Source organism: Chelonia mydas, chromosome 7, assembly GCF_015237465.2.
Source record: "Chelonia mydas isolate rCheMyd1 chromosome 7, rCheMyd1.pri.v2, whole genome shotgun sequence".
Lineage (NCBI taxonomy): Eukaryota > Metazoa > Chordata > Testudines > Cheloniidae > Chelonia > Chelonia mydas.
Window position 1 is genome coordinate 73,799,108 of NC_057853.1, and position 12,176 is coordinate 73,811,283.

The window sequence follows — 12,176 nt, forward strand, 5'->3', positions numbered from 1 at the left end:
TGTACTGTGCAGAAGAATTTGTGAATCCTCCATAAGAAAGGAGAGTTCATCCTGAATATACAATGCCCTGTTTGACAGGAAATCCATGACTCCACTCAGAAAGCGGGTATTAAATGAGCAAAGACAGTGCACTCCTATAAAACTGCAGTTCAGCAGTTGACTAAAGCAACTGATTAATCTGGCATAAGTGGACTGACGTTATCTCCTGGGAAGCCTCCATGCCTGTAATGGAACAATAGAGAGATCTCCAGGAACACTTCCTGTGACTGCTTAATGAGTGAACCAAAGTAATAGGGTAGTCCCCTCCGCCTGGGATCTGCCTGCTCTCAATGTTGATGTCCAAATGAGCACAGTGTGAGCAAAGAACCATCAGGCAGCTCCTGAATGTTATTCTTCAAGGAACCGGGAGCCAGTGGGGGTCAGTAAGGACTGCAGTGATGGGGCTTTGGCTGCATATATGCAATACAAGTCAGACAAGAACAAAACTTTTGTGACCTTAAGTTAAGACTGCTATTAATGCAGTCATTATAAATCAGGAAACCCATCAGTTAAACCCTTATTAATACCCATGTTGGCTTCAGTTCATATACGATACCACCCAGACATAACAGGCTGACAGACTCTGCAGCTGCACAACAAACTCCCCTGCACTTCCAGCATGGGCCCACCCACAATGCACGCACCCAATTAAATTATGCTCAAATTAAAAGCCTTAATCCTGACCTCTTTAAGACAGAGATAGCTTATTACCAGACTTACTTCATTCTAAACATTTATGAGGTGTTATGACCATCTGAAGAAATCTGAGCTCAGAGCTGGTGGAAAGATGGTCTTGTGGCTGAGGCTCTGGACTGGATCTTAGGAGATCTGGAATTGGTTCTTGGCTTTGTCACTGGCACTGACTTCCTGTGTGACCTTGCGCAAGTCAGTCCGTGCTAGACAGTGCAAACCTTAGTAGTATCGGTGAGCACTTACCCAAATACTTCTGTTGAAGTCAGTACACCTGGAGGTGCCCATCCACATACGGATCAGACAATGTAGCCCTTCATCCTTCTGTGCCTCAGTGCCTCGTCTGTTAAAGGGGACAATAACTAGAGCGAGTCAGGAGTTTCTCAATGAAACATTCTTTGTCAGAAAATGCTGATTTGTTGAGATCAAAACTTTTATGGGGTCAGATTTGGTAAAAAAGAAATTGAAACGAGTTTCAACAAATGTCCAAATGGGACTTTTCAAAATGTTCTAAGCAAAATATTCCTTTGTTCTATTCAATTGTTATGAAATTTAAGTTAATTTATAGTAAAAATATTTTTAAAAGATCAAAATCAAACTGAAACTTCAAAATTATTGAAACAAAGTGTTAACTGACCCAATCATAATAATTAAATATTTTTTTTTATTTTTGGTTTGCAAAAACTTTTGAGATTGACTATGTCCTGATCTGGGATAGGAAGTTTTTTCAAAATCTTAAAAAGTCTCATGGGACAGGAAAACTGTTTCCTGCCCAGCTCTGATAGTTATATTTCCTTTCTCCCTCCCTTTGTTTTTTTCTATTCTGTCTGTAAGCTGTTCAGGACAAGGATTGTTTCCTACCATACGTATGTATAGCATTTAGCACAATGGGGCCCCCGTCTCAGTTGGGGTCCCTAAATGACATTGCAATATAAATAAAAGTTGTCTGAGTATGAGCAAGAAGTAGCAGGAATTGTGATGGGAGTCATTGGGCTTTAGGAATTCAGATTAAGGCTGCATAAGGACAGCACTGGAAAATATAGCCCAAATGTGCAGGAAAAGCGTGCCCCATGCTTGGCTGATCCTAGCCAATACCATTAGCCTTTTGCTTTTATTCATGAGCCTGAACAATCCACATACTAGGTTGCAGACACTTTGAAGGGGGAAGAGGAAACCAAAGTATTTGTGTTTAAAAAACCAAATAGTTGTTTAAATCTAACAAAAATAATGAAAACATTTCAAATGTGTTTTCAAACAGTGAGTGTGTGTAAATGAGAGAGAGAGAGAGGTGTCTTCAAAAGGACTTTTGGAGTCCTCAGGGACCAGTGTCTCATAATAGTGCTTCCTGACCTCTAACATCCTGCCTGGCACAATGCAATAGAATCCCCTGGGGCTTTTGTGCCAGTCAAGCCAAAGATTTCCAAGCTGCTTCTCCATGCATTTAATCATTAGATCCCCAGTTCCCAGGGGAAAGTCTGATGGATGCTAAGGTTGGATCTCTGACCTGAACTGTGATTCAACTGTACTGATGGCATCTCTGATGAAAACTTTCAGCAAAGCAAGTCTCCCTTGCTACAATAATACCCTAAACTTCGACTTCCTTCTCCTCACTCAGTGCTCAATAATAGCAATGCATTAGAGTTTAGGTAGGAGAGGGGGGAAAGATAACAACTTAGCCTAACAGGGCACATAGGGGGCCAGATCCTGTCTCCCCTGTTCTGTCTGCCTGTACTATTCTGGTTGTTCAGAGCACACGGAGAGCTGGTTTAACAGACCAGTTAGAGGATCCCCTTGCATAAAGGAATCCCAAGGTGGTGTTGAGCTCATGTAACCCATCCCAAACCACCACCTTCCCACCCAGGGTGTGCTGTGAGTGGCCAGGTATAAGGTTGCATGATCAGAGCACTTCTGTGCACCAGCAATCCTCAGTTTAACAGAATGGCCCATTGGATGTTGTAACTTGGACCAGGGGCCAAATCAGATCCCAGCCAGCGCCAGCATTAAGAGAACTTCAACGATTAAATGTATAAACTACCTACATCCTCCCACCCATCCCCAATCTGCCTTAACTGTGCCACATGAAGCTCAGCGGCTGCTAAGGATTCATCTTATTACAACTCCTCCTTAAGAGCATTATTCACAGATAACAGGCACCTTTCCCCTGTGAAAACTTAGTACAAACTTTGGATGCACTTGAAATTAATCATAGTCCAAGTTCCAGCTGTGTTCACAAACTGGTAAAGCTCCCAGTGAAATTTTGTTTTTGCAAACTTTTTTTCATTACAGCTGGAGACAAGCTTTTTTTGCTCTGGGTGGGTCTCCCATGAACATGATGAGCCTTCCGTGCACAGGTGCATGTAAACATCAATCTGTGTTGGCTGGGAAAAGGTCAAGAAGAATAAATCATATAGCAAGTTTTTTGCATCCTTAATTGGCCAGGTCTATGTGACTACAAGGGGCAGCAGAAGCTATGAGAGAGAGAGAAAGAGAAAGGATCTAAGCGGGGGGGAGAAACCAAATAGAAATATAAGCAAGAAAAACACTTCACCATAACCTCTGTTTTGGTCTAATTTTAAGCTGGCAGAAGTTTAGTCTATCATGCTGCTATTCTTAATTCCATCTCCCAGTGGAACAAATCACCTGGAAGATCATTAGCCTTGTTATACCATAAATGTTAGCGTTATAGTTTATCATGGAAAAGTCTCCTGACTCCATAACTTGACTCAGACAATGACATGAGGTCCTGCACCATCCACACTCCCTGAGCCCAGAGTCTCTCTCTGCATAGCCATTGCTGTGGCTGCACAACAGGTGTCCACATTGTCAAGACAATGAAAAGATGACACCAACACCGCTTGCACCCCCATACTGCCCTTCCAACACCTCGAGAATGTGTGTGTAAATGTACACACGGGTGTACTTCCTCACAATCATGTTCTATATGTTTCCTGGGATCGTGGGTTTATAGCATTGTCTGCAGGTGAGATATTACACATCTTACAGCAAAAGGGGCCCAGACTGGACTCCATTGTTAACCAGCAAGAAGAAAATAATTGTATCTCCAGGCAATCCCCTACCACATTCCTCCTGCCCCGTCCCCTCCCCCACGTCCTCTCTTCCACCTTTACCTTTAATGTCTGTGTGTTTCAATATTTTGTTTTAATTTCCTCTCTCCTTGCTCAAAAAATGTTCTCTTCTCTGACTCCAACTTAGAAATCACAATGTTACTTTCCAATATGGCCACTTCTCCTGTGATAAATGAAGGGGGGGAGGGTAGCCCCCTTTTATGGACACCCAGCCAGCCAGCAGCTCTTAAATCCCTCTTAGTAGCTGTTCTCTAATTGCTCTACCTGTAAAGGTTAAAAAGTCTCACTGCTATGCATAGGTAAAAGGAAGTGAGTGAGCACCTGGCCAAAAGAGCCAATGGGAAGGCTAGAACTTCTTAAAATTGAAACAAGACTCCCCTTTTGTCTGTCTGTTGTTGCTCTCCTGGAGAGAAGGCACAGAGCAGTTATCCTGTGAGAAGCTTGGGTCAGGTATGAAAAAGTCATCAGTATCATACCTAGAAACTACTCATTTAAAACCCCAGATATGTAAGGAGATCAGGAAATGTCTAGGAAGATGCAATTAGATTTATTCCTTTTATTTCCTTATGGCTTGTGGATTCCTCGGTGCTAACCCCAGGTACTTTTTGTTTCACTTGTAACCGTTAAGCTGGACCTCAAGAAAGCTATTCTTGATGCTTAGTCCTTGTAGTTGTTTTTGGTAAAATCTAGCAAATGCCTAAATTCCCAGATGTATTTGCTTTCTTTTTTTTAATTAATAAAATTTACCTTTTTTTAAGAAGAGGATTGGATTTTTGTGTCTTAAGAGGTTTGTGCACATGTTGTTTAATTAGCTGGTGGCAACAGCTGATTTCTTTTTTTTCCCCCCTCAGCTCTTCCCTGGGAGGGATGGGGGGTGAAAGGGCTTGAGGATACCCCACAGGAAGGAATTGCCAAGTGCACCTTCCTGGGTTCTCAAAGGGGTTCTGCACTTGGGTGGTGGCAGCATCTACCCATCCCAGGTCAGAGAGAAGCTGTAACCTGGGGAGTTTAATACAAGCCTGGAGTGACCAGTATTAATTTTTAGGCTCCTCGCGGGCCCTCACCTTCTGCACTCCAAGTGCCAGAGTGGGGAATCAGCCTACACAGCTCCCAATGCAGGTTCCAGAGAACAAAAGAACCCGTGCAAACTGAACAAAGCTGTGCAACCTGAGCCTTGCCTACAGTCTCTTACTGGGTTCCAAACAAGAGGCAATCTTTCCACCCCAATTTCAGGGCATGCAAACCTACTACATTATAAGGGTATTACGGCAGCATGGTTAAGCACTCAAAAGTCAGAACATGGCAAAAGTAAGGTTGCATGTGCAATGTTATTTCTGTATCTTGTGTGTGCCTATATATTTAATTACAAGTATTTTTTCAGCTGACACAACTGGCTTTTTGTATGATATTTCCTAGGTTTCTCTTTTAAACAAAAAGCAGGTGGAAAGGCTTTAAAAACACCCAGGAGAATCACTCTCTAAGCCTTTGAAGCTGTGCAAAAAGTTGCCAATAGCAGGTATAAATTCCATAATGTGGGACTATTTGGCTAGACCCTACCAGAACATCCTGTCTCTCACACCCTCGGAGGTCTGCAGGAGCGAGTTCCTCTGGTGCACACCTCAGGAACTGCATAGCTGGGGACGGCACTTCATTCAGCTGCGTTAGAGAAGGGCTCTCCTTAAAACCAGAGCTGAGCCAGAAGTAGCCACGTTGTGTGGGAAGCTGCAGAGCTATTCAACAAAGGCTGCTACAGGACACTGGATGGAGTAGTCTATGTGGACTATCTACAGGGAAGTCAGATCATCAGTGAATCCCATGGCCCTGACTTCCCATTGGTTCACCCATGCCCTATACCCATTCTGTCTGCCTGTAGACATCTTATTTCCTTCTCCTCCCCATCCCCCTAAGTTTGAGTTATGCAGATGCATAAAGTTAACAGAAATAAAATGTTAGATCTTGTGAATCTGTCTCTTTAGAGAGAAAAAAAGCAAAAGTGAAAAAGTGCAGATAAGGTTGTCATCTTACCACGGGCCCTTCCCAAAGCTATTGATTTTCTGTCATAGTGTTCTGCTAAAATCACAGCATTTCCTCCAGGGTGACTAAGATGCATCTGGGTGTATGTACCCATCCTCACACTCCCCCTGCTTTCTCCCTGTTATCACATCATCCTCATATGCCAATTCTCAGCATCTCTCTGGCTACCAGAGTCTGAGACATGGGTTTCTTTTATAAAAAGAAAGAAAGTAGGGCAACAGTTTCCAAAGCAGCTTAAATGAAAACTGTCATAAATCGATTTTTGGTCATAATATCTTTTTCCTTCCATCACAATTTTTTCTCTCTCTCTTGAGGGAATGATAAAACAGTGTTAGAGGAGAAACACGCTAAAACTCTACTTAATATTTATTGCTCTTTGCAAAAAAATGCACCAGTTATCTAAGATTGTTTTACACTTTAAAAAAAAAAATCAAGCTAGCATCCAGGATATCCAGCCTCTGTTGTGTATGCCCACACAGTCACTCAGGGCTGATTGCCTGTTTCAGTCACCAGCTGTTTTCCAAGTTTCATACTCTTGACATACTTTATATCCATGGAGACAATGCATAAACAGATCCCATTGTCAAGAGAGACACCTTGCTGAGTCAAAAGGGTTCTCTCTATTTTTAGAGGAAGATACTTTCCATCACAGGTGTGCAAGTGACACAATAATTATAGCAATTGATTACCCGCAAATTTCATGGTATTTATAATTAGCAGTGCTCTATAAGCTGGATCATTCTCAGTGTAATTACCATGGAGTAGTAGTTTATAGCTGTATGAGTAAAGCTTTACTTCACTGAGCATAAATGGGACTAAAATATTAACAAAAGGTAACCTACTCCATACTGCAAGACCACTGAGTCACAGAGGAAGGATTGGGTATCAGTTGTTTGAATAATACTCACTACAAAAAATAAACAAAAACCAGTGATGTTTTCCATGGAAATTCTGGCCAAACTAACCATAGCTGAAACTTGGGACATTTTCTTGTGCTTTCAAAAACATTGTATGGAAATGTCTGATTTGTATAAATATATGGCCTATTTATTTTTTACCTTGAAAATCCTAATTCTTAACATCCAACTGGCTTTCAAGTAAATAAAAAACTGATAAAAAAGAAAAATTAGGTTTGCAGGGAAGGAAACTGACCTAACAGCGACCGAGATGTCTCGCTTACAGGATTACCAAACTCATCAACATCCTGCTCCTCCACTTAATAGACAACACAGTATTCACGGGCATGTGTGCTCTTGAAGACCTGAAGAAACAGAGTCCTTGCACTTTCTGAGGTGCACACACATCCTTTCTGTCTTGCCTCACAACTCTAGATGGTGTTAACATTTTACTTGAGAAGAATGATCCATTTCATTAGTCCAGTCCACTCAATTGCTTCTTTCCTACCACTTTTGTATGATGATTCATATAATGGTGTCTGGTAAATCACTAGACGCTAATCAATTTGCAATATTGATCAGTAGCTTTCATACTTGCTACAATTGGCATGGGAAACAGCCACTGTGAAAATACAAAAATAAGATAAGATAAGCTAGCCACTTTTATATAGAACCACATACCTTCCAGAAGTTTCTAGATTCTTTCATATCAATCACCCTTAACCATTTACAACTTCACCCTCCCCTGCCCAACATCCAAGGACAGTTGATTCCACACAAGTCATGCCCCAACTCCACCCATTCTCTGCTGCTTCAATGTTCTAGACAGTTCTATAACTTTCTTCTTGTTTCATACTATGCCTCATAGGCATAACAGAAACCTTGATTAACTATTTAGGATAGTTGAAGGTTTCACAGATCAAGATTAGAACCCAATATTTCTAGCATCCAAAAATCTTTCAAATATATGGTATATGCATGTAAATAGTTCATAGTTCTACAGACATTTTTTAAAAAATTAAAAGCCTAATAAAAGTCACTGGGTAATTTTTTTTCATGAAAAACTGTACCCTCAAGATTGTCCTTACTCTGTGTAAAATCCCTGCAAACACCTGCAACAATAAACCACCACACAGTCCAGGTGGAAAGTAGGAGAGGTTCCCCTCAAAACTATAAGACATCTGCACATCAGGACCTATGCAGATCTCACTTTCCTGTCACTTTCCTGAGTTACCAGACAAGAAAATAATTTTTCCACCCTGAGTCAGCTATTTCAGGAATGCTGACCATGAAGGATTCCCCCAGATCCTTGTATGTCCTTTACTTTCCAACATTACCAAATATCAGATGGGATGTAGGTCTTAATTCTCACCCTATTCTTAAAGTTCTTTAAAAATAATACCAAATGAATGCCATGAGACAATAAATAAACACAAATATTCTTCACAAAACAGCCTCCCTGCTGTTTTATGTAATCAAATAATAGAATCAAAAAGCCAAATCTTCTTTTGTTTTCTTTTTTTAAAAAAAAAATGAGGCTGTGGCTTGCAGGCATTAACCTCTAGACCTTACAGATCAATATAATCACTGAATATATTCTATCAGAAAATTTCAGTTCCATTTCGTGGTGCTTTGAAGGTCATTCCTCAATACATCACATGAAAAACAGGAGTTCAAAATATATAAAAAAATAGGATTTGAGGCGAGAGAAATTGTTAACATGCAGTTTCCCTTTCACCTTGGAGATCAGTGAGATTTTCCCATGGGGCCAGGAGTGATTGTCAGATCAGGTAAAGGTCCATTTGATCTATACCTACTTGTGATCCTTTGCCCACAGATTTTTAAAGGATATCAGTCTACATCTGAGCTTGGAAAGGCATGGAATTGACATCTCATACTCTCTCTTGCATTATCTCTCCCAGTTTTGTTTCACTCTGCTGGATCTAAGCTTTCGTAGGCTAAAATCCACTTCATCAGATGCATGGAGTGGGAAAAAAAACAGTAAGCAGGTATATATACACAGTACATGAAAAGATGGGAGTTGCCTTACCAAGTAGGGGGTCAGTGCTAATGAGACAATTCAATTAAAGTGGAAGTGGGCTAATCTGAACAGTAGAATACCAAGAGAGGAAAAATCACTTTTGTAGTGGTAATGAGGATAATGTAAACAGGGTGGCCCATTTCAAACAACTGACAAGAAGGTGTGAGTAACAGTAGGGGAAAAATTAGTATGGGGAAATTAGTTTTTATAAAAAGAAAAGGAGTACTTGTGCACCTTAGAGACTTAGTGACCCATCCACTCCCAGTCTTTATTCAGGCCTAAACTGATGGTGTCCAACTTCCAAATTAATTCCAGTTCTGCAGTTTCTCGTTTGAGTCTGTTTTTGAAGTTTTTTTGTTGAAGAATTGCCACTTTAGGACCTAACCACATCAGCCACACCATCAGGGACTCGTTCACCTGCACATCTACCAATGTGATATATGCCATCATGTGCCAGCAATGCCCCTCTGCCAAGTACATTGCCAAATCAGACAATCTCTACGCAAAAGAATAAATGGACACAAATCAGACATCAAGAATTATAACATTCAAAAACCATTCAGAGAACACTTCAGTCTCCCTGGACACTCGATAACAGACTTAAAAGTGGCAATTCTTCACACCTACTTGTCACTCACACCTACTTGTCAATTGTTTGAAATGGGCCACCCTGTTTACATTGTCCTCATTACCACTATAAAAGTGATTTTTCCTCCCTTGGTATTTTACTGTTGAGGATAGCCCACTTCCACTTTAATTGAATTGTCTTGTTAGCACTGACCTCCCACTTGGTAAGGCAACTCCCATCTTTTCATGTACTGTGTGTATGTACTGCCTAGTGTTTTTTTCCACTCCATGAATCTGATGAAGTGGGCTTTAGTCCACGAAAGCTTATGCACAAATAAATTTGTTAGTCTTCAAGGTGCCACAAGTACTCCTTGTTGTTTTTGCTGATATAGACTAACACAGCTACCACGCTGAAATCTGCTGGATCTGTTTGTTTTATTTCAGAAGTGAATGAGCGAAGCGCTGATTTAATCAGCTATGTATACACCACACTTCTGGACTGAACACCAGTCTTATTCCATTCCTGAGCAGAGATGCATTGGTCAAATTCCTCCCCAGTGAAACTCTACTCACTTCAAAAGAAGAGTTAGGCCAGGCATGAATTTTGTCCAATATGCATTGGCTGTGTAATGTGGTTTTGACCAAATGCACCCCTGAATTCACCCTACACACCATTGTAATAATCTTTGTACAAAATATGCCTGTGAGGTATCATTTGAAAACTAATAACTCACTGGTCCATAATATCATGGAGAAATTCATGTAACAACATTATATGTAAAGTTATGAACACAAGCTGAAGTTATAACTGAAATTTGTTTATCAGACAAGTCTGAAGAAGGGGTAAACCTGTTCTTCAGAGACAAAGGACAAGCTGACGCCTCTAGCCAAGTCTCATCAAAGTTGATTTGCCATCTACAGTTAAGTTCTTTGGCAGCAAAGGGGGGCAGAAACAGATTGATTTGCATTTTATCAAACAACAACATATCCACATATTCTCTCTCTCTCTCACTTGCTCTTTCATCTGAAAAGACAAAGGAACCAGTCCCTTAGACTTTGGGGCACATCCTGACTTGATAATTTGGTCAGCAATGCTACTGGGAACCTGTGGTAAGAAGTTTACCTTGAACCAAGTCTAGTTTGTTAAGTTTAGTTTAAGGCATTTCATCTTTATTTCTTGTTACCATTTCTGACTTTAATGCCTTATACGTCTATTCACTTAAAATCTCTCTCTTTATAGTTAAATAAACTTGTTTTATTCTTTAATCAAAACTAATCCAGTGTTGTGTTTAAACAAAAATGTGTGGGTAACTCCATTTAAGGTAGTAAACTGTTGTACATTGACCTTTACAGAGGCAATAGACCTCCAATACCTGAACTATTCCAGAGAGAGCTGGACAGTTCAGAACACACATTTCTGGGAGGAAATCCAGGACTGGAAGTGTGTTGGGGTAACCTGCAAGTGATAACCCCAGCTGGTGGAAACCAGTGTGTGACTGGAGTGTGCTGGCACGCTGCAGCTATACTCAGACACTCAGAGTATGATCTGCATGCTGTCTGGCTGTTTGTGAGGGCCCAGGTTGCGAGTTACAGCAGCAAAGCATTATAAGGCATCCAAGGTTGCAAATCAGGTGGCAACACAACCCCTTACTGGTCTGGATTGCACCCCAGAATGTCATAGTGGTAAAGCCAGAAGAGCTTGTACATTGCTCAAGGAAACCAGCTGGGAGAAAAAACAGTTTAGTAGCTGAATGAGCACAGAAAGAAAGAAACTAAAGAAACTTACAAGACTAGGTTGCCAGAGCAATTTTTTTTAAAATTTCTTCATGTTTGGTCACTTCATCTTGCAACCTTAATAATTCATTAACAAAAGCTTTTGCATGTGTTCTATAACATACGGGGATAACTTCACGCTAAATGCATAAAGCCAGTAGCCAGCAGACTGTTTGTTACATGTTTGTACACTGCCTACTTCAGTGGCATTCTGGCCTCTCAGCACTACCACAGTACTAACACTCACAAATAGTAGGGTATCAAAGTGATGCTGTAGACATTTGCGGAAAAAATGTAGCAATTAGTAAGTCAGAAGGAGTGGGACTATAAAGTAAGGCCATGAGGATCCAATATTCCTGTGTGACACCAACAAAGCAAAGAAAGGAAATCCACAGAAATACAGACTAGCGCTGCCTTCCATCTATCCCACTTTCTGCTGCTTTGAGCTAAATAGAACAGGCGTAAGTGTTTGGATGGAAGACTATAACAGAAAACCCAGGCACTAGGGGAAGTATCACAGATGGTTCATATAGCACTCCTCCCTTTGGGTTAGTATAGAACCAAGCTTCTATATGGTGCTAGGGGAGCTACATTGTTGGAGGTGCCTTCTTTCAAATGATCTATAAAACCATGGTCTTGGCCACTTGCACTTAAATAGCCACTGGCACCTTTTCATAGCTATATACCTGAATTCCACATCAGCAATCACATTCTAGGATTTTCCCTGTAGTTTTAATTGGATATACTGTTTTCAAATTCCTGTCCTAAACTATATTTTAGCATTGCTGGTGTGCTGTTAAAAAGGTGTCAAATTCTACCCCAGAGGTGGCTGCATTTTAATGGTGGGTGAAGTGATTCCTGTGTGTAGGGCCAAATTTTGCTCTGTGTTGCTATAGTACAAAAGGGTGGAAAGGACATAGGAACATCTCTCTCTCTCTCTCTCTCCCTTTCTCGCTCTCTCTCTCTCTCTCACACACACACACACACGGGAAAGAGCAACACGTTGTGGAGCTGGCAAATGTGTTATCTCTCCAAGGGGACATGCCCAGT